Here is a 27,961-nt window from a genome sequence, read left to right on the forward strand (position 1 = left end):
CACATTCTGCAGTATAAATATATGTTTAAGTTCCAGGCTTCATCTGTTACTCTGGACAGGTTATTTTAGCACTCTGATATTCACCATCCTTGTCCAAGTCAACTTCTGTCTCACAGTATTGATGGAAAGATTAAACAAACAATTTAACTTCAAGCTCTTCATTGCAATACCTGGGTCATAGTAAAGGTTTAATAAATTCTATATTACAGAATACAGAATTTTCTGTATGTTTTCATATCTAGTGTTCTATTATGCTTTTAGCATCTTTTTATCACCTTTTTTCAGTTATGTAGTAAATAAACTAACAAATGCTAAAAACTTTCATGTAACAAAACATCAAAATACTCATCAGAAACCCAAATTATCAGTCAGAATAATAACATGCCAGAAGATGTCTTTTCTGCTTCTTCTGCCCTACTTTCTGTACTCAATTCATAAGCAACAATATATTTGCTAATATAACACTCAAAATCATATTTTTCCTGCCTATGATCAACACTCTAGATCTAGATACCCTCTTCTTTCACTTCCTAGCCATCCACATTAATTAGCTATTGCTCAATTAGTTGAATCTGGACACTGTTGCTAATGATCTACTAGAAGTGCAAATTATACCTTCTTACTTATAACCTTTTGTCTCACAATATTATTATATCAAGGATAAGACTCCACCTACCAGCATAATTCTTTGACATTAGGGAGTCTAGAATTCCTACCCCCTTTTATAACAGAAGGCCATGGGATTTGGGAAGCACATGTTCTAGCATATAGAATTTCTTTTTTGAGTTTTGTCTTGATTATGAAAAAATCTACAGTGTCTGAGAAATAATTTTTCTTTCTCATTGCTGCCTTGGCCAAGATTAGGGGCAATTGATCTTTGATATATCCCTTGTATGTCATCCAGAAACCAAGCAGTAAATGTCTAGCAAGGCCAAATCATATTAAATGTTTCAGGAGAAAAAAAGTTAACTGCCAAATCCTTTAGCTTCTCTTTACATCTCCCATCTTTACCATTGATCTGGTTAAAATCTTCTTTCAGAACATAAGATCTAATATCAGTTATTCACACCTCAGTGCACCTTTGAATGTAAAGGGAGCATGTTTATCTCATCATTTTGCAGAGAAGAGTTAAGCTTTTAGGTAATAATTTAGTGGAAGGATGCCAGAAAGGGCTAGCTAGTACCCTTAGAGAATATTTAGAGTTTAAATATTTTATGAGTAGAAATTCCAATTTAGTCAGTTGTATTTGAGGCACAATAATATTTTTATTATTATATTGAGGCCAAATATCTTTTATTTATGTTCCTGTTTCTCAGAGATGTAGAGGTTATCTCTAGCTTTGGTTCAACATACAGAGAAAAGAGTCAAAAGAAAGCTATTCATTGGATGTAGTGTTTGTTTATCCAAGTTTCAAAAATAACTTGGGTCATTCATTCAAGCAATTCCATGTTTCAACAGTGTTGACAAATTTAGAGATTAAGAATCATCAGAAAAGAAGATATAAATTATATGCGACCTCCACCAATGGAAAAGTAAGAAAGTGAAGCTTAAATTATCAATGTCCTGTTGAGTTTAAATTAGTGACTATGACTATTATGTTGTGAATAAGTATACAGACATGCACACACATGTCTTATAAACTTACATGGGATTCACAAAAGAAAATAATATAAAGAAGAGAGCAGTTGTTACAGAGTTGCTATGCATTCAACCCTGGGAATCATTTGGAGCTAAATAACATTACTAGGTATTCCTTCAATAAGCCATCCAATCTGTTTAATATTTAGTTTAGTCAGCTTTTAATGGTACTTATGTTAATATATCATATTTTATGATAGAGTAAATGTAGCCACATATACTTTGCTTTAAGAACATGGTCAACTCTCAAATGTTACTTTAACCAAAGAATCTATCAACTAGTCAGGCATTAGAGTTCTGAATCCAGGTTTCTGGCAACCAATTCCTGTAATTCTCTTTACTTAGTTCTGAGACCTCTATAGTGTCAAAAGAAGCTGAACAAATTTCTGTATCCAGGTCAATACTGAAAATAAACCCCTGCTTAAAAAAATTGACGTATTTATCTCCTTCCTAAATTAGGGTGAAGTAGACCTTACAGGAGAAAAAGCATTCAGAGGTGCATGAGTTGCATTTAGAAACAGGTCCAATCTGTTGAAAATGTGCCTCAGTGGTTAGAAGGTCTGGCTGCTCAACCAGAGGAGCAAGGTTTGATTTTCATTCCTCATGTGGTGGCCCACAACTGTTAGTAACTCCAATTCAAGAGGATCCAACTCTATCATCTAGACTCCAGAGGCTCCCAGTTCAGAAGTGGTGCTCAGACACACATGCAAGCAAAACATGCATACACACAAAAAATAAATAGAAATAATAAAAATAAAAACAAACATAAAGACCAAACAAATCCTGAAACTTTAAAATCAAGAAAAAAAAATAGTAGATTGTACTTTCTGTAGTTAGAAAGTTTCTTTCAGGTCTGCAAGATGGATAGAGGGGTTTGTACCCAGGCCTGACATGGACCTCATCAGCTGAGCAAGGAGTCCCTGAGATAATTTTCAAAGTGACAAAAGAGACACAGCTCCAACTTTTAAAACAGTAGAGAAAGGAGGTACTGAGGCCAGAGACCTTCATGAAGGGTCCTTTCTAAACAACATTTGCTTAGTACTGGCCAAGGCAAGCAAATCCCCAAGACAGCTTACATAGGCTTCCTCTGCCCAATGTCTATGCTTTCTGTTCTTTAACCTAAGCAGCAGTGTTTCCAAGAAGAATATTTTGTACTAAAGAATCTTCCTCATTACAGTTTTCAATAACTCCTTGAAATAAGTGTTTAGTTGTTGCCTAGTGGCTTGCAGCTACTGTATTCCTGGCCAGGATACTATCTGCATTCCAGAATGGTTCTGTATCTTCTTCCAGTCAATTGTGGTAAGTGAAGAATATTTTTGCCTTGCTGTAAAAACAAGGAATTTATAAACATGCCAGTATAAAAGAGTGTCTGGAGGATCATTACTGAATGCATAAAAGACTAATTTCCTCTGTAAAATGACAGCAATAAAATTCTTGTAAATATGGGCCTCCACGGACTTTTCAAAATCACATTTTTTCATTCTCTGTCTAGTAGAGTCTATTATATATTTAACAGAGTAAATAACTGACTCATTGTCTGTTCACATGCCTGATCCAAGGAAATGTACACCAAGGCAAAGATCAACAGTAAAAGAAACATGAGAGAGACGGGCTTGGAGAGAAAAGAAGGGAAGGAAAGAAGAAAAGAAGGAAGGAAGGGAAGGAGAGAGGGAGTGAGAGAATAAAGGCTAGAAATGGGAGGATGGTTGCTAAAGTAAGCTCTTAACAATGTAGAAAAGTACAGAAGATGAGTGCGGGGGAGTTGGAGACATCATCGCCCAAAGTTGCCAGAATTTGGAGCTGTTCTACTTCCCTATATCACCTAGCCAAAACACCTTCTTAAAAGGCAGAATTATATAAAGTGTGGGAAAACACAAAAGACTTAAGACTTCATGATGTAAAGAATTCAAACTGTAGAACAAGCAGGTAACTTATATTGCTAATCCCAATACATGGGGATAGTTCTGAGACTGGTTGAGATATGAATGTCTATGCATAGACAATGCTTCTTGTTGGTCACAAAATCCCAGTGACTTCATATTTAATACCATTCTTCATATGACATGAATGAAGATTTACAGATGTCTTTCTTCTGCTCATACAAAGAGAAGAAACAACCTAAACGTTCTGTGTATCATGCACACCTCACACATTTATAGTTTTACGACTGTATAATGCTTGTGAGAAATTATATATTTTCAGAAAAAAAGAATCAGACATTTAAGCTGGATCAGACCTGACAGGAATGATAGGATTCATTCCTCTCAAAAAGCTGGAGGCTGACCTCCTGCATCCTTCATGTTCCAGCCCCATGTGCTTCAGTTGCTGTTCCTCATCAGAACAAGACAGGTTTGAAGAAAGCTTCTGACTCCAATTGGCCCAGAAATTCAGATTGTCCCACACAGGACTTTTATTAAGCCTGGAATTTCTCAACATTTAGAAACTTGACCATAAATGCTATTCTTAGATTGTTTAACCATTTTCCCCAATTTTATTTGGGCCAGAAGAAACATTAAAAGAATGATGCCCCATTTCCCCTAAGCGGGGTTCTGTAGGTTTTTGGTTGTTCTCTTGAGCTATAAATGTATTTTTATTAGTAGATGGTTATAAGTTATTATTGGTCTTATGCAGAGAAAAAAATGAGGTTGGACTTTTCCTTTATCTTTCTTTCTTAGGTTTGGAGATAGAGGTTGAAAAGAAAGAAGGAGGAATATAGAAATACATAGGGATGATAGAACAAAAAGTAGATTAGTGAATCTACTTCTTAATTTAAAGACTTAATTGTTACTCACAAATAAGGTAATTTTTAACTCATTGGTATAGAATTTGTATATTGGTGCAAAATGAATTTAATTTTGATACATTGGTATATAATTCAAATTTAGATTATTCTTCACACACAATACACACACACACACACACACACACACACACACACACACACACATATATATATATATATATACATATACTCTAATATGAGGTATTGTACCCACACAAGTTAACTATAATACAAGGTTTATTTCCAATACTTTGAAAGTACGATTGCAGCCTTTTTAGGATAATAAAGAAATACAAGTTAATTGCTAGTCTATCAAACCATGGCCTATTTTATTACTAGTCTTTTTTTTTAAAGACAGGGTTTCTCTGTGTATCCATTGCTATTCTGGACTCACTTTGTAGTCTAGACTGGCCACGAACTCATAAAGATCCACTTGCCTGTGCCCCCTGAATGCTGGGATTAAAGGTGTGCACCACCATGCTCAGCTTACTAGTCTATTTTTATCGTAAGAATATATATCCTAGGTGTAACAGATAGATATGATAGATAGATAGATAGATGATAGATAGATAGATAATGTCTTCAAAATCCTCAGAGACCTACAGAATATGGCATTTAAAGATGTTTTATTATTTTAAAGATTCATTGACATAAGACATGTTTACTCCTGGCAACACCCAGACCACCTCAAAGAAGATGATGCACATCAAAGAACCTCCTTATGGAGATGGCATCAAATGTGATACACCAGCCACTTGGCAAAATGTCCTTAATTTGGCTACAGACAGAATTCTGCCTAAAAATGGGCAATCTTGGATGCAGGCAGAGCAGACAGCCAAATTCTGCCAAGACAGGGTAAGCAAATTCTCAGTAGTTCTTGCCTCACAAATATGTCTGTCAGACATATGGAGCCAGAAGGCTGAAGATGAAGCTCCACTATTATAGAGAGTTTTGGGTGACTGTTCAGGCAGCAAACTTTCTCTGTCATTTTTTAATTTTGGAAGCTGCTAACCTGCACTTCTGGTTTACTCAGGTAATTAATTTTTATTCCTTCTTAATTCTCTGATGGGGTTGAGGAACAGATAATTTAGTTTTACAATTAAGCTTAGTTGTTTAGGGGTTGAAATGTTTTTAGGTCTGAATAGATTTTTTAAGTTGATAGAGATGAGATATGATTTACATTCAAAATTTTAGACTCACCAAGATAGGAAATATATTTTCTTCAAGTTTGCCAAATTTATATAATCAAAACATTATGAATGTAGCATATTTATAATTCCTGACTGTTTCGAGGTTCTTCTTGCTGTATGTTGCTTATTGCATTTATTTGTAATAATATAAATGTATATGTAAAAATGAAAAATAATAATAAAAGTTTTTTTAAAAGACCTAGGACTATGAAATCAGATATGCTGATTTCAAAATATCATCTCCATCTCAGCTGACCATGGGAAAGAATGAACTGAGAAAAATTGACTTGATTGTGTCTTTAATCCATTTTTTGTGAGACAGGGATAATGTCAGAATTGATGTGAGTTAGTGTTTGCAAATGATTGGCACTAGCACTTGACACAAAGTACATTCATTTGTTATTGAAGCTGATATCATAAATGCATTGGTTACTCTTATAATGACTTGTATACAAATTCTGTTACAGTTATGCATTGTACAAAGAAATGTATATGTTATAATGAGTAGATTGTACTCCCAGAACCCATTATTTAATAAACATCAGAAGCATTTAGGATAAACTGAGAGACTGGTGCATAGTTTTCAAAAAGTTGCTTCTCACACCCTGATCATCATTCTCTGGTGATTTGAAATGAAGATTAAACATGTTTTAGTTTGTACATTTTAAGTATACTTTGCCTGAATTCCTGACACCTGTTTTGAGATAAGCATTTAGTTCCTTTGCCCCCTTTTATCCAGACTGCTATTTGTCTTGTTCTGGGTATCTTGATATTTTCACAAGATACTTTTGCTGTCACCTTCAGGATGTCACTGCCTTTCAAAACTCATTTTCTCATTGTCCACAGGATCACATATTAGCTGCTTACCTGTTGACTGCTACTTTCTATAATATAATTATATACATATAATTTCATTCTTACACACCCAAGAATATTCCTTGGTCACCATGATAAAAGGCATCTCTGAGAGTTGTAGTCCAATGCATGACTTGATACGTGAGGTACTAGGTGTGTGCTGTACAAGAGTGTGACAGCTGTAATGGGTAGATGATAGGAGAATCTGTGTTCCTGCCACAATTATACTTGTGTATAAATGAAAGATGAAAGACAAGCTTGTTACTTCAGAAACTTGATGAACAGGATCGTAAGGCTGTTTGTGTAGGATGTATTTCAAAACCAACTAATCAATGATTTCATCATAGACTAGATATGTTATGGGTTCCAGAACACTGGAAACACAGAAAAAGCAATACCCCTTAGCTTACAAAACATAAACAGTTACAAAGTTCTTTTAAAAAACAATTAAGAACACCAAGTGTTGAATTAGCAGTCATGGTCTGTCATGCAGGCAGAATGAGAACAATAGGAGATTAGAAATGGAGTCAGAACTGCTAGGGCATGAGAGAAAGAGGGCTGTAAAAGGTAAAGAGAAAACTAACCGTGGAACAAGGTAGTGGAGAACATGACAAGCATGCACAAAGTCCTGGGTTCAATACTTAGCACTAAAAAATGAAACAACTCCCCAAATATATCAGCTAACAAAATAACAGCAACAAAAAAGATGAAGAAGGGATGAGGGACCATATTCTAGGTGGTCAGTGGTACCTTAAGTGTGAGATGCATACATACTGGCCAGGAGGGCTGCAGCTGGGGCAAAGTACAATGTATGTAAATCCACCTAGATAAATTCTCTTCTCTCTCTCTCTCTCTCTCTCTCTCTCTCTCTCTCTCTCTCTATATATATATATATATATATATATATATATATATATATATATATATATATATATATATATATATATGATACCTTCTGTTTTTCAAGTACACTCAATCCATCTTACCATCTTATAAAACTGATTTGGAGATCACAAAGCCTAGTTTCCTACTCTGAAGCAATTAGGCACTTGGTTTGCTTGGCTCTTTAACTCTGAATATATGTGTTCTTTCCCTGAAAAGTTCAGTCCTCATTCAACTGTTGTCTGAGAATTAGGGATTACAGCCTAATTCTCTGTATTAGTGTCTCTGTGCCTCTATTTCCTGTCTATTTCACAATCCAACTTTCTGTATCCCTTTTCCAGCTAATCTTCTTTAGGTCCAAATAAGAGGCTGTAGAGAATGGGAATGAGTTGATCAAATGCTCTTTTTTTTTTTTTACTTCACTTGCACAAAAATAAAAGAGTCCCAGCTGTTTATTGATGACTGGAATAATAGTCTTCCTTGATTGGAAAGAGGCACTCATAAATGGAATATTAGGGGTTTTTTTTTGAGAGAATGAGGTTACATATATTCATTTGACTTTATACTTATTATTTAGCCTTCATTTTCAACTTTTCATATTGCTGTCATCCACTCCAAAGGACCTTTGCTGGGCTGATTCTGGCACAGATTCAGATTGCATTAGTGTAAATTTGGAGTTTCCATTGCCTGCTGCTTCTGCAGCAATCTTCAGATTTATTCCCAATAGTATCATTAGCACCTGCTTCCTTTGGGTGCTGATGGGGACTAGAGAAAGCCCCCAAGCCTATAGTAATTTACACTGTTGATTCTCCCTGAAGCTAATTCATCTTCCTGATCTGTCATATTAATCATTTAGTGCCTTAACCCTCTCACTGCTCTTGCAGAGTTCCCTTACCCAGAGTCAATTGATTTTTGAGGCTTTTAATAAGATTGTGGAGGTGAGGAACCTGACAGATCATCTCTTCAGTATAATGTTCTTTCTATGAGAGAAAAGTGAAGGTCATAAAGGTTAAACAAATTTTAAAATGTACACAGAATTCACCCTAGACTCTGTTTCCACTATACTTATTAAACACTCTTTTTAAAAAAATGTTAAACATTTTTGAGAATACCATATATGAACACCCTATCTATGTCACTCTCACTCTGACCTTTTCCCAAATCCCTCCAAAATTCATTGTCTTTTCTTTGATTATTATTTTGCATGTATGGACAATCTACTGAGTCTACTTAGTGTTGCCCACATGTGCATGTGTACAGGCCTGACTACTTGCACTGGACACCTAAGACCCATCCCTGGAAGAAGCTAATTCTTCCTCTTTTGGTAACCATTGACAATCTGCAGCTCTTCAGCTAGAGCTGAGACATTGTGAAATTCCCCAAATCCATGTGGGTATGCCAGCTGGTATTGCCATTATGCTGGATGAGGGTCCAGGGTCTCACTAGGCTGGTGAGCATAGGATGTGTGGTTGGGTATAGGAGAGGGGTTTTCGGGTTAACACAAAAATGCAAGACTCCCAAGGACTCATCAAAATAGGCTTGAACATAGGATGTGCAAATAAAGGTAAGCAAGGTTATTTTTATTGCATTGACTATTGCTTAGCATCTATTAGGCTCCCTATGACTCAATGAAATTCTAGGTGTGCTCCATCTCCTAGCAGGGCAAAGAGCAGTCACAAAGGTCTTCTACTATTACAAGAAAAATGAGTATATTATTATTATTATTATTATTATTATTATTATTATTATTATTATTGTGTGTGTGTGTGTGTGTGTGTGTGTGTGTGTGTGTGTGTGTGTAGCATGGAAGAGATGTGTGTGTTTCTGGACCAAATAGGTCAGAATTCAGTTGTTAGGAATACACCTTCTTTTATTTCCTATTGTTGCTGGTAAACTGGAGTTCTGTTTACCACATGGAGATACGATAATATCAAGAAAAAGAAGAAAAAAATGATGTTTCTTGGCTTCATTTTAGCATCATCCAGAGTGTCATTTCTCATGATTTTTAGCATCAACTGGAAACTACTGTTTCATAAGCTCATTTCTGAATAATTAGCCTGCCTAAAGTTCAGGCTCCCACAGTAGATGTCTGCTTAGGATTCACATCTATGCATCAGTATGGGGCTCATACCTAACTTAAAACCCATACATAAAGTAGCTACACGAATTAAGATTAGTTCCTCACCTGCATCCTCCTTGCCCTTGATATTGGCCACCCGGAGGTTCACCAGTCTCAACGTTTGTGCTCAGAGCCTTCGAGCCTCGCTGTGATTCTTTGTATCCCTGCAGGCGACCAGCTCTGGCTGTCCCTGTAGTGACTACTTGCTAGGTGCCAACTGGCAGGCCTAGGACTGGCTCTGTTCAGCTGTGACATGATGCCGCAGGAGCTGCCCTGTCCTCGATGTTAGTTGCCTCTCAGCAAACCCCCCTTCGCATAACTTGTGATCTAATAGACTGCAGTTGAACCGTTGAGCTGTGCTCCGTCTCCTAGCAGGGCAAAGAGCACAGGTCGAAGTAGTAGCTGCTCTATGTTGGTGGCCTGTTGGCCTTCAGGCCAAGGGCCAGCCCTACTCAGCAATGACATTTCTCTGTGGGAGCTCCAGGAAGCCATACATCTCTTTTCAGGAATGACTTCTGTGCTTGTCACTTGCTGGCTGAGATAGGGCAAGCAAATTTTATAGATTCATCATTTTCTACGCACAGCTCTATTTTGCCATCTTTCCTTGGGATTTCGTACATCCACAACTTAGAAACATCTTCCCATAAGACTTGCCTTTTTTCTTAGTTGATCTGGAGCTAACGCAGACCCTGTAGTCTTCCTTTCTACCACCGTGTCAGCCCTTGGAGTCTCTATAGGTCTTTCAAACTCCTCTGAATTCCATGGCAGGTACACTGCCATCTTTGTTTTCTGTGCACTTTTTTTCCTTTCAGCTTTTGTTTTGTTGTTTTGGTTTTTGTTCTTTTCCCCCACACAACAGGTTCTTACCGCACACATACATATTTGTGGAGACAGTGATTTGTTTCCATGACTGTGTGCAGACACTGTGGGATGCAGCCTCTTTAATTCTCCTTTGACTTAATTGACTTAATATCGTAACAACTACGATATTGGTTCTTTTTCTTCTAGATGCTTCATCCAAGTTATTCTTTTCTAATTAAACCACAATGGTTATTTGTGTTAGAAAAAGAAGTCACTGGTTTTCTCTGGTCCAAAGGAAATTTATCAACAGCATTTCGGCCTTTCAAATGGTGACTATCGACCATATACTTCTACAGATTTCTATTCTTCTACAGTAGTTCCTTCTAGAACTTCCAGTCTCTAAAAGACCTTCTGTTGACGTAGAAGTTCATTCTCTTTGGCTGCCTCATTTTCCATGTTTCATCTTAATTACAGAGTGGCTTTTCTTTTGCATAGTGCCAATTATGGGCTCCTACAGAAATGCAATGTAGTATATTCCTATTTTGCTTGGCTGTGGGTCTGAACAGCTGTGGAGAACTCTCTTCAGTACTCAGAGCTCTCTAGATACCAGAAGAGACTGGTAAAATGCCAGTGAAATGATTTGCCTCAGCATCTTTTCTTTTCTTCAGAATTGCATGAACAGTGCTAGGCAAACACTCAACGTGAACATGTTTTGTAACTCAAGAGTTGGACTGTTATGTACTGAGAGAATGGGCCTCCATGGGATCAGAAGGATCCTTTGAAACAGTACATATTTTGGTTGTGACAATTGGTCAGTGACTGATGGGTCTGATATGGAAAAGAGAAAGATATTCATGACGTGGCTTCAGTCTGACGGCTGGCCAGCCTTGTAGGCCATATAACAAAGGAGACAAAGTTATTAGAAGAAAAGGAAGAGATAAGAAGAGGGAGATATATTCTCTGGTGTTCTAATACTATAATAAGCATGGAAAGAGCACTATAAATAATTGTTCGTTCTAAAAGTTAATTTAGAGAATTTCAGTTGGCAAAGTTGTTTGCAACTAATAATTTTTTGAGCTGAACTTAGGAAATACTTTTGTAGACAGAAAAATTATTTTCAGATACATGTACGGGGTGTGTGTGTGCGTGCGTGTGCATGTGTGCATGCATGTGTGCGTGCATGCGTGTGTATGTGTTTCCATTTGTTTGGATGCTTGTCTATCAGTGAGTGCTCCTGTATGTGAACACTGGTGTACTTACTTATGTGTATGTCTGGAGTTGTAACAAGTGTCTCCTTTGATCACTTGCCACTTTATTGAAGCAGTGTCTCTATAATGACCCTAGAGTTCACTGATTCTACTAGTCTACCCAGTTATCTTGATAAGGGGATCTCTGTCTCTGTCACTCAACTGCTGGTGTTACAGGCATTCCTACCACACCTCTTGCAGACATTCTGGTGATCTAAACTCTGATTCTCTTACTTAAGTGTAAAGGTTTTTATCCTGTAAGTCATCTCTTTCAAGCCCTACATAAACATGTGCCACTGTTATTTCACCCCTTTACATATAAACAACTTCTCCAGCTCACAGTACCTAATACATAATAAATATTTAGTAAAAATTTTGATAAAATTATGCCCAGGATAATGTGGTATTGTGATGAAATGTGTCTTTGGAGGCAGAGCTTCTGAATCATAAATCTAGTTCAAGAATCTTTTTAGTAATTCATAAGCTTGTCCAAAAAATGACCTGGATGATGGAGGGGAGTCAATGAATCACATGTCTACATTTTCCTGCTGAAAATTTTCATAAAGTCTATTCTTGATTGACTAAAAAAGTTTTACCCCAAGTAAATGTATTGCTGTTTATTTGAAAAACGTAATGAACTCACACAATAAATTTATACAAAGTATCGCAGGGTTCATTTCTATTTTCATTTCTGTTTAATTTTAGTGATTCCTGTAAATTAGGCTTGTTATCTATACTCTTACATAAAAATTATGTTTTAAAACATTCATCAGATTTGAAAAAGATATACTATGTGCTGTCTGTGACCAGTATTCTTAGTACTTTAAAGTTTATGCCCAAGGAGATGTGAGTCTCCTAATGTCTCAATGCCAAAAATGGCATGAGGTTTCTTAAAACAGAATCTAATCTAAATGTCTTAGATAGTTTTATGAATGTTTTTGGTGGTGTTTGAAGTCATATTATTCAAAGGATTTGAGAGATGAAGCATAACTGGTTATACTTATTTTTTCAATATTTTTATTTAGTGTTTTAAAATTTCATACATGCATATAATGTACTTGGATTACAGCCATCTCCCACTTGCTCTCCCTTATTCTCCCCTGATGTGCTCCTGACACACTTCCCTCTCAGCCTTATGTCCTCTTTCTTTGACAAGCCAGAGAGTCCAGTTAGTGTTGTCCCATATGTTTGTGGGAATGGGGATATCCTTAGTGAGACTTAGCAGTGGTCACACTTTTAAAGAGAAATGACTCTCCTCCACCCCAGCTTCTATTTACTGTGATTAGCTCCTCAGCTATGGCCTTAGGAGCCTTCATGCATCTGTGTTGTAATTTTAACAGGCTTGATAGTGTGTAGTATTGTGTATATGAATAAAACTGTTGTGACTCCATGTGTGCAACAACAATCCTGTGTCCAGAAGACAGTCACATTTCATAGCATTCTTCTGGCTCTTATATTCTTTTGGTCTCTCCTCTGGAATGTTCTCTAAGTCTAGGAGGTAGTGATTTGATATAAATGTCCCATGTGTTACTATAATAAAATACTGTAAATAGGTAATTTATACATAACAAAAATGTATTGCTTCCAATTTTGAGGTCTGGAAGTCCAAGACCTAGACATTAAGTGATTTTGTGTCTAGTAAGGGCCTGTTCTTTGTAGGAAGTAGCTTCTTGGTGTTCTTATCTGGTGGAAATGTGAACAAGTTTTTTTTTTTTAGTATGTTTTCTTAAGGGACTAACCGTACTAATGAAGGCGCATGACCAATCACCTTCTAATTGTTTTGCCTCTAATTACTATTATACAGGTGTTATAGGGTTAATGTATTAATTTCTGGTATATAAAAACATGCAGACTATAAAAGGCATCAGTGGCAGTGGAGACATTTCTCAGTGTTGCGAGCTGCATATTCAAAAGAATTCTTTCTAGAGAACTCTATATATGTAATGCAAGGATCTTGATTTATGTCACAGGAAAGGATCTCAGGATGGGTCAGTAAGAGGGAAAGTTGAAGTAAGATTTTTAATATATTTTACTGCATGGACACACACACAGACACACAGAAAATACACACACACACACACACACACACACACACACACACACACACACACACACACACTACAGTTGCCAAGAATGATGCAGCCTTCTCATGTCAAAGTCATGTAAGTGTCTTAATGACAGCTTTATGCATGACAGCTGAGCACTTGCATTAACTTATTCTCAACTTTGACCACTAATGAATCTCTTCCTTAACCACTGCTTCTCTGGCCAAGATGAAGAGCCGCACAGATCTATGAGTATAAACATAAATTTTTAGGAGGCAATTTTACAGCATGAGCATTTAGAAAAATAACAATGGCAGGTTTCTTCTTGGGCTATCACTTCACAGCCATGGGCTTTTAAGCAGGTTTAGAATACCAGAGATGAGATCCCTCATGTGGGCAGGTCTCAAGTCAAGTCAGAAAGCAGTTAGTCATCACCAGAATCATCATGCTACAATTTCACCAGAGGGCACATCTCGCCTGTAAGGTGAGTATTGGAGCATGCAGTGTACAGGGATAGAGCAGAGCCCCAGAAGCTGACATAGCAACTTCTAGCACTAGAAAAGCTAGGTTGGATAACATAGTTTCCTGGTTAGTTCAACGCTGAGTTCCGTTATGTTTTGTAAACATAATGTGTGTTGTCTTTAGGCAAAGGGTCTTATTATCTCCCAACTTGTCAACTCCTGCACCCGCACCTCACTCCCATTCTCACCTACATTTAGCTCTCAGTATTCATGCCCTCTGTTTTTGCATAGCACATGAATTCTACTATCCCTTCAATTATATTCGAACTTGGCTCGCAGGATCATAGATTTTTTTTTTAGTCTAAAGAACTCTTGTTTAGGAAGTGAATTTATTAGGTGGTTTATGAGGTGCTTCGTACAGATTTATAGGCTGATAAAGCATAAGTCAAAAGAAGACAACAGAATCCTTATTATATGTAAGTCAGAAAGAGGTCAAGACTACAATTCTGACCATAAATGTCATTTATAACATTGTTTGTGAGATTTTATCAAATAATGTATTAAATAGCTATTGTCAGGTGGTCTGCACATTTTTGGCAAAAGACTTAAACCATATTCCCAGCTGGGACATTCCTTTTGCTTTCCAGCTTTTCCACCTCTTTTTCTGCCTGAATCAATGGCATCCATCTAGAGAATAATTGACTTCTGCTATTGCTCCCAGTTCTCAACTCTGTGTGGCTTTTGAGGACTGGTACTAACTACAGCAAATCATACTTCTTCAGTATGGAAGTATATGTTCAAATCTCAGTAAATATCTGGAATACAAGCTGTACATAAACTGGTTATAAGGTTCCTTCTCAATGTTCTGTGATCAGCAGATTCCACAGGTAGACTGTAAAAAATTGTCCCCTTTCCTCCTGTATGCCATTAGCCACCTTTGGAGATATTCACATATTACATTGCCATTGAATTATGTCAGATGGTGCAATGTGTTAATCTTATGATTATGAATCTTCACTCTAAACATTGATTCTTTGATTACCCCTTTCTTGGGATTAGTAGGATGATTCCCTATTCATCTCATTATTACTATAATTGTCCACAAATGTCTAGTGATAACAGTCTTAAAAGAAACATTTAAGGTGAATTGTTTTTTTCAGCCATGCTTCTGTGATCAGAAAAAAATGGGCCTCACCTGTTGAAAAACAGATGATTGTGAGGTTAAACCAGAATCTCTCTTTGCAAATATCATTTTCAGATCATCATGTACCAAAGTCTAACTTTGCTGAAGAATAAAAAATTATACACATTTTGAAAAGTGTGCAGGGTCTAATAATAAATAAAATGAAAAAATTCCTTTATTTGTGACTGCAGAGGTTAAATATTGTACAAAATAAGGTACTGTATAATGATTAGTTTCCTACACATGTAGGGGGATGGGTTCTTTGTCTTTGTCATTGCATTCCTGTTGAATTGGGACCATTTCCTGACCTGACTTAGATGATTAAAAGCGCCACATATACTAGGTCAACAATAATAGCTTTCTAAAAACATGCATGTGTTCACTATGACTCATTGTACTGGATGGGAGAAAATAAATATCATTCTTAGTTTGGGTTTCTATTGTTGTGACAAATCACCATTGTCAAAGCAATTTGGGGTGGAATGGTTATTTTTGCTTACATTTCTACATCACTGTCCATTACAAAGAACTCAGTCCAGGAACTCAAAGAGGTCTGGAAACTGGAGGCAGGAGTTGAGAAGGCATGGAGGAGTACTGCTTACTAACTTGCTCCTTATGGCTTTCTCTACCTGCTTGCCTATAACACCTGGAACCACCATCCCCAGGGTGACAACCACCCAGAGTTAGGATGTCCCTTCTGTAGCAATCATCAACTAAGAAAATGTATGACAGGCTTGGCCAGAAAGCAATCCAATAGGGACATTTTTTTTCAATTGAGACATCCTTCTCTCAGACAACTCCAGCTTGGTCAAGTTGACATAAACTAGCCAGCACACACTCAGGAAAAATGAATTAGAAGGAGATTTAATATCATAATGACAGTCAACTTTCTCCTTCCTTCCTCTGGTACATTTCAGTGGAATGTACTGCCTTGGTACTTAGTCTTATTAGGAACAGCTGGCACTTGCTGAACTGTTGTTCTTTTTAGATCTCTGTTTTACTAGAAGGTGTTTGAAGTGAGGAGACACTAATTTTAAATTAAGATGTCCTTGACAAGCATAAGAAAGTGTTTAATTAATATAAGACCTTTTGTTAATAAGGTAAAATATGACCTGTCATGCACTGGGTGTTGCAGCCTAGAATGCAGTAAAATCTGAGTATGTTGGCTCAGAAACTACTTATTGCTGTCCCATTGAATCTTGGAGAAAAAGAATCATGGCGAGAGACCTAAGGTGTCCGGTGGGAGGCAATGTGTTTTCTTTATGTGTCTTATACAAATTAACTCTGTACCCTTTGTGGGAGGCATATTTTTTTTTCTTATTTTATGCATAAACAAACAAAAGCTTGAGATTAGGCCTGTGTTTTGTACTTTTCAGGAAAGGACCATAGTTGAGATTTGTGTTAAAATTTTCTTTACCAGTTCCCATTATACTTCTCAAAAGGAGAAGTTCATTTTTAGTGTCTGTGATAAGAGTAAATATATAGCAAATTTTATCTGATGTAAGGTGAAGATTTGAGCATATATGTTCCAAACTATCTTCTCAATCCAGCAAAAAATTCTTTCATTAGAGATTTATTCTGTTGAAGTAAATGATGATTACATAAAATATCTAGAAGGAAAAAAAACAACAACACCTGTTAAGGCCCTATTTTTTTCATTAAATTTGATTATAGTTTTAAATTGAATTAGAATTACATCACATTCTTCCATCCATTTCCTTCCTCTAGCCACTCTCTTATTTCCTGCTTTCATGTTGGTGGCCTCCTTTTCTTTTTTTTTATTGTTCTCTTTCTCTCCCTCCCATTTCTCACACATGCAGATATATACTTTACGTATGGTGTGTGCGTATGTGTGTGTGTGTGTGTGTGTGTACAAAATATGTGTAAATATGGCCAATGTAGTCTGTTTTTGTTGTGTATATCATTTCAGGGATGATCATGCTGAATTGGACAACCTATAAGTGGTCTTCTCTCTGGGAGAGGCTAATTCTCCTTCTCCCCACAGTCATTTGTTTCCTACTCCTCTCTGTCTATGTGTGGGACCCTATGGAATTCCTCCTTCCATACTAAAATGTCCATTAATATTCCCATTTGATGGACTTGTTTGTGTAGCCATTTATAGGAGAGAGTGTTTTCCAGCAGACTTTCTGATATATTTTCTATGCCTTCTTTCTAGACGGTCCCCAAGCCACAGATTAAGGAGCATGGTCCAATGATCTCTGTATTGTGTCTAGTTTTGGTTTTCTGTGATGAGCTCGAGTCTTCTTTGATGAAGGGGTGGTGCTAACTTTATCTGTATGTACAGATTTAGAATATATTTAGAGACTATGCTGATCTATCAAAGTGGTGGTAATAGGCTTCTAATGTCCATGACTACACTGGACCTGGGAGATTGTCCATTTTCAGTACAAGACATGATTTTCCTCCTGTTGAATAGGTCTTACATACACTTTAGATAGAGTTGGTTACTACCACTCTATGAATGCCACTTATTATACCTTTATGAATAGCTTGCTAGACTGGTCATTGACATGTCTCATAGATGTTTCAGGTGGTTATGATTGTTTAGTTTATTGCCTTCTTCAGTAACTTGTAAAATAATGGTTCTTAATCTGGGGGTAACAATCCCCTTGGCAAACCTCCACCTTCAAAAATGTTTACATTATGATTCATAACAGTAGTTAAATTTCAGTGATGAAGTAGAAACAAAAATAATTTTATGGTTGAGGGTCACCACAACGTAAAGAGCTGTATTAAACGGTTGAAGCATTACGAAGGCTGAGAACCACTGTTGTAAAATATTTGCTGGTACCATGGTAGTTAGACTAGATAAAAGGAGCTGTTAGGTCAGATCCGGCTAGAATCATCTGAGGCCTGTGGCTTTGTAGTGTCCTCAGAAATAGAAGGTCCAGTGTCTTACGGTTAGATGCCTAGTACTATTCTATGACAAGATCAAATTTCACACCATCTACATCATGAGAAAAATCTGTCAGTGCTCTTGCATGCACAAGAGAGTTTTGGTTCAGGTTAGTAGTGGCAGACAATGATGACCAGTGGCAGTCTAAGGTGAGGACAAATTACTCTGTCTTTAAGGTTCTAAAGGCGGGGGGGGGGGGGGGGGCGGGGGGTAGAACCTGTGAGAATGGAGCCAGAAAATGAGGTGGGCTAAAGCCTCATGGAATAGCTGGTTTTGTTCAGAACATCAGGAATTTTATACCCTGGGGGTATAGTTCAAGCTCATGAGTTCAAGCTGCATATAATCACAAGGATAAAATGCATGGGGCAAAAACATGCCCCAGAGGCATATAAACAAAGAACAATAGCCAGTTGTAATGGATAATCCAAAGTAAACCACGTATCTCTGGGCACAAAAAGCACATGCCAAGAATAATTCTGTGTTTTTGAAGAAGTCAGACTCTAGTCTTGTTTTCTTGAAGTTTTCTCACAAGCACTCAGAATATCCTTCACACAGCTTCATTTGCAGACTGTGTTCTGACAGTCTGTCACTTTATCAACTAGAAGTCCCCTCAGATCCCTAAGAACACGGAACTAATAGCTCTGTAACTGCTCGTCAAGAATATCCCAGGGTCTTAGAAACTGAATGGTATGGCAGTAGCTGAGAGGCCAATGTAGAGGTCAAGAAAGAAAGCTGTAGTCTCCTCAGGAGATGAGTGTGTGTGTGTGTGTGTGTGTGTGTGTGTGTGTGTGTCTAAGTACATGCATGCCCATGTGTGTGTGTGTGTCTTTGTGTGTCTGTGTGTCTCTGTGTATATGTCTGAATGTAGGTGTCTGTGTGTATGTGCATTTGCCTGTGGGGCAGCTAGGCTTTCCTCTGTGAGTTCTTCCTTCAGATTTTCTATTCTTTTTAAATTTCAGCCTCTTCTTATTACCTGTTGGCCTGTAATCTAATTTCTTTTTTAAAAGTTCCTGTTTCCTGTCTAACACGCACACACATACACACAGAGAGACACATATGCACACCTTTTAAAATTACCTTTCTTTTAATTACTGAAAATTTCCTACATATTTTCAATGAAACACATTCATATCCACCATCATTTTTCTCTTCTAATTTTTCCCATAGGCCTCATATGTTTCCCCTAACTTTATGCCGTTTTTTTTTTCACAACACTTTGAGATCTTGCAGAACTGATTAAAAAAAAAAGAAGGAACCCTAAAAGGTCTAATAAATATTTAGCATAAATGTGCCTGTAGGTGGCACTCTTTGCACTGGTCACAACTTTTCTAGGAGGAAATCAAACTTGTTTTGGAAAAACCGTAGGTGGAAGAAGAGCTTGACTGACTGAGTCTTTGGCCATAGCGGCAGAATTAACTCAATGTTGCTTTGCTATGAAAAAGGTCTCCTTATTCTAGTGCTCAGCTTTCAGAGTTTCACTCTCACCTTGTATAGATGCAGCATTTGTGTGCCATTGTGTACGTGTGCTGTACTATGCACTGCTTCAGACTGCCTCAAGGTAGAAACCACAGTCCCTCCAGTGCTCTGCTCTTGTCTTGTCTTATGAATTTTCTAAGGAGTTGAAATAGCTGAGACAAAAGTACCTTGGACACAATTTCCTATTTCAAGGGAAAATGTTGAAAAGCATACTCATTATGAATCTATACAATTAAACCACTGGGGACTCACTAGTGCTTTTCCCTACTCAAGCATTTGTTTTCAGTAGCAGACAAACTGACCATTCATCCATCCATTCTTGTAGCCATTAGGCGGTAAGCAAAGAAACCAACCAAACACTAGGAAACCTGAGAAAGAGGGAGAGAATCCGGTGTTCTCTCAAGTACAATTGTAGTATAAGCAGAAACCAGGAAAGGTATAAATGTCTTGAAAAGGATTGGGGGTACCTTGACAGACAACATGTGGGATGAAGGCTCCTTTATTGTCAGGGTGCATACAACATTAAACTCCACTTGGGGAGAATTTTTGCTTTCTGCTCAGACAAGACTATCCTTACATGTAAGAATAGACTTGTCATTTTATAATGTGAAAGACCATAACAACAAACTCCAATAAAATACCAAAATTCAAAAACATAACAACAACAACAACAACAACAACAACAACAACAACAACAACAACAAAACCCTCAAAACCCAGAAACAAACAGCTTGGAGTTTTACTGTGAGGTGATGATGATGTATTTGGCTGCCACCTTAACCCTGTCTCTCTGGGTACACATCAGCCAAATACCTGCATATGGCTACAATAGGTTGTACATTGAAAGTGGCCCAAAACAAATCTAGGAGAAAGGATTTGAATGCTGAATGAAAGTTCAAATAAGGAAAAAAGAAGCCCAATATTGTACTCTTTTCATTTCTTTGTTTCTGTTTATGTAACTAACATTTTCTCCAGACTGAAAGTCTGAATCTCTTGCATCCTCCATTCATTTTCCAGTAATCAGTCTCTTCTTGTCATCACTTTATTCTATCAAGCTTACTTGAGCTAGTCTCTCTCTCTCTCTCTCTCTCTCTCTCTCTCTCTCTCTCTCTCTCTCTCCATCATCTTCTTGTTTTTATTAGTGTAGCCAGTTCCTGGGATGTGAAGATCCCTTTCTCAAGTACAGAGTTTTTTCCATTCAAAGTGTGCAATGAACTTTGAACTAAAATGTCCACTGCTTTGAATACAGATGAAAGGAATACACTGGCTGTTAGATTGGCTCATATTTGGTACTTTAGCTTCCTCATCTTTGAAGAAACTGTCCTGCCTGTGGCTTGCCTGCAGCTCCAGGAGCCACTTCTCTGTACACTTGAAAGGGTTTGCCTTAAGAAGCCATGTCTGCTTGCCTGAGGGCTTTCTCTAGTTGCAGAAGCATGTCTACTTGAAGTGTCTTGGTGTTAGTGCTCAGGAAGCAGCAACCCTTAAGCAAAGACAGATGGGAGTTGATGGATAATGACCCCAGTTTCCTTGTAACAGCAACTCTGAATTGTACTTTCAGACTCTCTGTAGGTGTCTGGTGGGGATGTGTTTTATTTGTCCAAAGTGACACTCTACCCATGTACTCACTCCTTACTGTCTTTTCTTCTTTTCTCCAGATGATGTTATAGCTCACTCTCCTTAGTTTCCTGCACCCCTTCTAATATGAGCTACACACGTCTAACTTGTCAGAGGTCTGATTTTTGGGGGACTTACTCTTTGCAATATAGTTCTAGCTCTACACAATGGAGCTGAGCAAATTCTATACTTTTCTACTTCTGACAGTTCATTTCTTCTGACCAGAACACTTTCCCTTCTGTAGGCTAAATCTCCGTCCACCCTGGTTCTTGCATATTCTTTCAAGACATAATCTTCCCATGTATGGTAATATTGAGGTATTTGTTTTATTTCTGCCTGTAGACAGGGCTCATTAGGAGAATCTTATCTGTCTTTGCATATGCTTAAGTGTCAGGTACAATCAATAAATGGATGCTGACTTCTGGGTAAGTAAACGATCATGGACAATAATATTTCTTAATCCCTGTGTCCAGATATTCATTTTCTGTGGTATTGAAAGTTGAATGTTTTAAATTCTCAGGTGTGAATATACAATACAATTTTGTATCCAGGTATTATTCAGTGGGCTTGAGTATTCTATTTACTCACTCAAAGAATAGCCTGCAAATCTAGGAGTATAACAGTTGGTTTTGATTTTGCTATTATTATCCTAAGCCTTAGAACCAAGTGGTTGCAGCACTACCTAAAGACTTGTCATTCCTTTTATATTCCTGGAGCTGACTATCAAAACGTATTTTTAGTGATCTCAGAATCTATTCCAGACCAATCTTTTTACTACAAGTCCTCTTAACCTCCCCCACATAAACCAGTGATTACTGGGAAACTGTGGGAAAAGTGCTAAGTAAGAATTAAATAGAAGGAGCTGATGAAGTGTGCCATCTGGAAATTCCCCAAGGGACTAGCCATCACATAGTCTATCCTCTTTTCTTAGACTTTAGGTCACTGAAATGGCCCAAAGACATCTTGACAGGACTCCTGGCAAACATCAGAATACTTCCTTCTATGAAGATATACTTCCTTTGAGTTTGAGTTTCTCTGTTATTTTTCAACACAAATGGTTGATAGACCTTCAAACTCTAAGATAGTCAGAACTTAGCAAACAACTGCTGACAAAGCCCAAAATAACTTATATCAGGGGTAGTAACTGAGACTGTATAATTGACAGCCTGTCTCTAGTATTTCAGCATCGGGTATATGTGTGTGTGTGTGTGTGTGTGTGTGTGTGTGTGTGTGTGTACCCCTAAAGATTCAGGAAACAATAGAATTGCAGCTTTTAGTGTTCTCAAAAGAACATGTTATCTATAGTGCGGTTTGTTATGGTTTTTACATTGGATTTCTCCATGTCCTGTATACTTATAGTATTTGTCACGATGATGTTTCCTTCTGTTCAACTCCCATAACTTACACTTGCTCCCATACATACACTCATACACATTGGAACAATAATTTTGAGGCATAAGAATTAAGAATATTTTCCTATCCTACAAATGATGAAATTGAGTAAGATAATGTGTCTGAGTTTTTTTTCCCCAGGACAGGATTTCTCTGTGTAGCCTTGGCTGTTCTGGACTCACTTTGTAGCCAGTATGTCCTTGAACTCACAGAGATCTACTTGCCTCTGCCTCTTCGACTGCTGGAATTATGGGCCATGTGCCACCATGCCCAACTGTGTGTCTGAATATTTTTGTTGTTTTGGTTTAGTTTTCCAAGACAGGGTTTCTCTGTGTACCCTTGGCTATCCTGGACTCACTTTGTAGACCAGGCTGTCCTAAAACTCACAGCTGATCCACCTGCCTCTGCCTCCCGAGTTCTAGGATTACAGGCATGTGCTATAACACCTGGCCTTATGTCTGAATCTTTAATGTTAAAAAAATGTGTATATTTGAAGTTTGATGTGTGTGATACCACAGTTCACTTTGTTCCCACAATACCTTACTGCTATTATCATTATTACAATTATAATTATTATTTTTATTATTTTCTCTTTCCTAGTAATATTTTCCCCTACACATTTCATTCTTGTTAACCCATTCATTTTTTGACTTGGATCATATACTTACTTCTCTGTTAAACCTCCCTGATTTCTCTCAGGTGCTCTAGATGAACACTTTGTCTGGTGCCTTTTCCTTATGCCACTTTTAGGCAACATATCTTGTCTGCTACCAATCAACTAAGTAAGTCAACTGGCAGTGACAAGTAATACTGATGGATGATATACACCCACATTCTAAATTGGACGGGCACAGAGTTCACCTGCTTTAAAGTAGCTAATTATGAAACATTCTGAGCTAATGACAATTATTTTGTGTTGCTGTGAGAATTATTTCAATTAGCTATCTCTGCCCATGTCATGGGAACACTCCAGTCTTCTTTGCCTCAGGAACCTAACCAGCTTCTTCTATTTCCTTCCAACAAAGCAGCAGGGCAGCCAATTTTTGACCTTTTGCCTCTTGTAAGGAGGTGTAAGGAACAGTTTAATCTCTTTTCAGGGAGTAAGAGTTATATAGTCCACCAGACTTTCTATTAAAAATTCTTATGTAATTTTGATTAAATTTATCATATTAAGCTTTGAGTTAGGACCCAACCCTCATATATATATATATATATATATATATATATATATATATATATATATATACACATATATATAATCTTCTTTTTCCATCTCACATTCATACATTGTATATCCTGGATGTGGTAAGGAGCTACAGAATTATGCAATGAGTTTCTGCCTATATTCTTTATAGAACCCGTACCATCTTTTTTGCATGTGCACAACTACTCTTTATTTTTAGTGTTTGATAGTATCCAACAGCTCTCATATACTCAGGTTTTTGTTTTTGTTTTTGTTTTTACTTCAGGTTGAATAAATTTCTCTTGACCTGTTTCAGTTCTTATTGTTTCCTATCCTGGGTGTTGATATTTAGTCCTTAAAGGAAGTTTTTGTGTATGCCATTGTACTTTTCTACCATTTCCACTGGCTTTCTTTCAAAATGTTCATCTCTGTCAAAACTCCCCTCTTTTAATGATTTCTGCCAGACGTCTATTGTTTTCATTTTTTAAATTGAAAATAGATCTTTTCCATACGATATATTTGATTACGGTTCCCACCCCCACCAACTCTTGCCAGATCTTCCCTACTTCCCCACTCACCCAAATCCACACCCTAAGTAGGCAAAAGTTGGAGATTTCCCAGCTCATAACATCTTTACATATCCTACGAGAGGTCTCAGCAGTAGATATGGAGGAGATATGAATGAGAAGGGCTTCCTCGTGATTGCCAAGGAGCCTAGGTGGAGAAGCAAGGAGGGCACTAACTGAACAGAAGCACACTGGAAGCTTGCCCCGCCTGCCCTGGGTGTTCCCATTGAGAATGAATGGGATCTTTACTTTAAAATGGTTCTTTGATAAGTAGAGGGCTCTTTGATAAAGCTTCCCAGAAATTGAAGTATTTGTAGCACTACAGTTTACAGGAAGTGGAGAAGCCACTGTTTTTGTTGTTAGGAACTGAGCTGGGCATCTTGACAGCCACTGGGTAAACCTATGCTTATTCAAAACAACAGGAGGCCGTGAAGCTAATCATCTCAAGATCCACTTATTAAGAAAGTTTGATATTCTGCTGATTATTTAAAAACATGCTTTGCATAAATCTTCCATTGACATACTACTTTTTCATGTCAACAGGCACATTACGAGAACAGAAATCATTTTCCTGATGTTGGCTCTCCAGTGTGAACATTTCTGAAAGTCTAAATCTCTTACTGTGTTTGACTCACATTTCATTCTGAATCCAGACAGTGGGGATAACATCTGTATTAACTCATGTAAGATCTGCAGGTTTTGGTTGTATTTTTTAAAATTCTGATTCTGCTTTCTGTTGGATCCAGGGAGGTCTCATTCTTGTCAGTTTATGTTGGTTCCTTTCTGTGAATTCCTATATACTTTTATAATTTTTAACATTTCCAATGGATTTAAACTACTCAAGTTTGCTATGAATAATTAAACTTATTTGTGCTTCTTTACACAACGCTTTTTCCATATGATGTATTCTGATTATAGGTTCACCTTCCTCAACTTCTCCCGTATCTTCTCCACTTCCCTACCCATGCATATCTACACCCCTTTTTCCTTTTTTCTTGTTATTCCAAATCTGAGTCATTTAGGGACCTGTTTCTAATGCTTATGTACCCTTTTCCTTATGTCGTGTATGCAGTCTTTTTATGTCTTCTAAATTATGATTGTTTAATGGATGCTGTATGAAGGAATGGCAGAGATAAAAGTGGCATGGCTGATTTGAAACCACCAGCTGCTTTCTGATTGGTTTTGAGGCTTTCTTTACAAGAGTAAATCCATGCTTGGTGCTGTAAATCTGGTCAAATGTACATGGCTAGTAAGGCCATAAGTCCTAATGGAAACTTGCCATTGTTATTTTTCTAAGTGGTCATGCTGTCGAGATATATTTGTTCATATATTTGTTCTATTCGCCACCTAGTTAAAAGAAGTTTCATTTTGCAGAATGCAATGGTTAGTGTTAAATACTCATTACTAGGTAAGATACTGAAAATGAGAGACTGTGAATACTTAGCCCTAAATGGATTATCTATGTCAACATGCTTTCCAAGGCTCAAGAAACATCCTAGGAAAAGAACTTGAAACAAGTGAAAAACAGGAAGGTAGGAAGGTATACTATAAAATGCTTGAACAGTACTCTTGAGAAGATAGGGCTCTTTTACTCATGAATTCACAGCACAGGGACTGCGGTTACTTACACAAGGCATGAACAAAAATCCCAGCAAGGGTGAGAGAGGAGCTGATGAAGTTCTGCCCCTAACTGAAGAGTTATGTTATGCTGATAAATGCTGGGGACATAGAAACCTTTGGGGATATGGCCAGTAGTAGATAGCCCATGCTCAGTAGATGGCCCCACACCCATGCAGCAGTGATAGTTCTCTCTCTCTCTCTCTGACTTTCCGTCTGTCTCTGTATCTCTCTGTGTGTCTTTATGTCTCTGTCTTTGTCTGTCTGTTTGTCTGTCTGTCTGTCTGTCTGTCTGTCTGTCTCTCTCTCTCTCTCTCTCTCTCTCTCTCTCTCTCTCTCTCTGTGTATGTGTGTGTGTTAAACAACAAACATTGACAAAAAATTTGGAGGGACTCATTTCAGATGGGATCTGAAGAGTTGGATGTGGGCAAGGAGGATGCATATTGTCATACTTAGCTTTGATTTTCAACTTTACTGCTTAGAAGACGGAACCTCACCTAAGGAATTGATTCCACCAGATTAACTTGTTTGTATGTCTATATTTCTTTTTGGCTGTTAATTGATGTAGGGCCCTTTATGGTATCACTATAGAAAGTACCATCCAAATTTAGGTACCTGGGCTTTAATAAAAATAAGCCAGGGGAAGCAAGCTCGTGAACAGTGTTCCTTTATAGTCTCTGCTTAAGTTCTTGCCTTGGAATCTCTCAATGACTGATTGAAACATGTAAGCCAAATAAACTCTTTCCTCCCATAGGTTGCTTCTTGTTCGTGTTTTATTACAGCAACAGAAAATCAAACTAGTACAGAAATGATCATCTCTCATTGTGCACGAGTAAAAGTCTCAAAGAATAGAGTTCAAGTTTAACTTCATTTATATATTATTGAAAGTGTTTTGCCTTGTATAAAAAACTCATTAATCTGTTAACTGAGACAGATATTGCAGTACTTTGAGCTCCATAGAGACAGCACTGGAGCAAGCGCGAGCCTGACGGGCACTGGGTGGCTCTTAGCCTAGCAGTCGAAAATCAACTAAACATAAGCAAAGGAGACCCTAAGAATACGAGAGGCAAAATGTCTTCATATACATTCTTTGTGTAAACTTGCTGGGAAGAGCACAAGAAGAAGCACCCGGATGCTTCTGTCAACTTCTCTGAGTTCTTCAAGAAGTGCTCAAGAGAGGTAGAAGACCACCATGTCTGCTAAAGAAAAGGGGAAGTTTGAAGACATGGCAAAGGCTGACAAGGCTCATTATGAAAGAGAAATGAAAACCTACATCTTCCACAAAGGGGAGACCAAAAAGAAATTCAAGGACCCTAATGCACCCAAGAGGCCTTCTTTGGCCTTCTTCTTGTTCTGTTCTGAGTACGGCCCCCAAATCAAGGGAGAACACCCAGGCCTACCGTTTGGTGATGCTGCGAAGAAACTAGCAGAGATGAGGAACAACACCGCTGCGGATGACAAGCAGCCCTGTGAGAAGAAGGCAGCCAAGCTGAAGAAGTATGAAAAGGATATTGCTGCCTACAGAGCTAAAGGAAAGCCTGGTGCAGTGAAAAAGGAGATGGTTAAAGTTGAAAAGAGCACGAAAAAGAAGAAAGAGGAAGATGAGGAGAATGAAGAGGATGAGGAAGAGGATGAAAAAGAGGAAGACGAGGGTGAGGAAGAAGAAGAGGATGATGATGAATAAATTGGTTCTAGCGCAGTTTTTTTCTTGTCTATAAAACATTTAAACTCCCTGTACACAACACATTCCTTTTAAAGAAAAAAAATGGAAATGTAAGGATGTGAGAGATTTGTCTTCTTTTTTTGCAAAGTTAATACACTACCGAAAGTGTCTTTAGCTAGCCCTGTCCTGGTGGTATTTTCAATGGCCACTGACTTTGCCTGGTACAGTCTGGGGGTTGTAAATTGGCATGGAAATTTAAAGCAGGTTCTTGTTGGTGCACAGCACAAATGCGTTGTATATGGGGACAGTAGGTTTGGTTTGGTTTTTTTC

The 27,961-nt window shown here is 37.7% G+C and overlaps 1 pseudogene across 1 annotated transcript in view; it reads left to right on the top strand.

Moving 5' to 3' along the window:
* The window catches only part of LOC311606920 (high mobility group protein B1-like), a 29,537-nt pseudogene extending 1,885 nt beyond the window's left edge, over positions 1-27,652 (top strand). Inside the window, exon 2 of the transcript in view lies at positions 26,929-27,652. The product of the transcript in view is annotated as a high mobility group protein B1-like (transcript). The remainder of the gene's footprint in view (positions 1-26,928) is intronic.
* Positions 27,653-27,961: the final 309 nt, after the last annotated feature.

The sequence above is a fragment of the Acomys minous genome (assembly GCF_964271855.1).
Source record: "Acomys minous genome assembly, chromosome: 1".
Lineage (NCBI taxonomy): Eukaryota > Metazoa > Chordata > Mammalia > Rodentia > Muridae > Acomys > Acomys minous.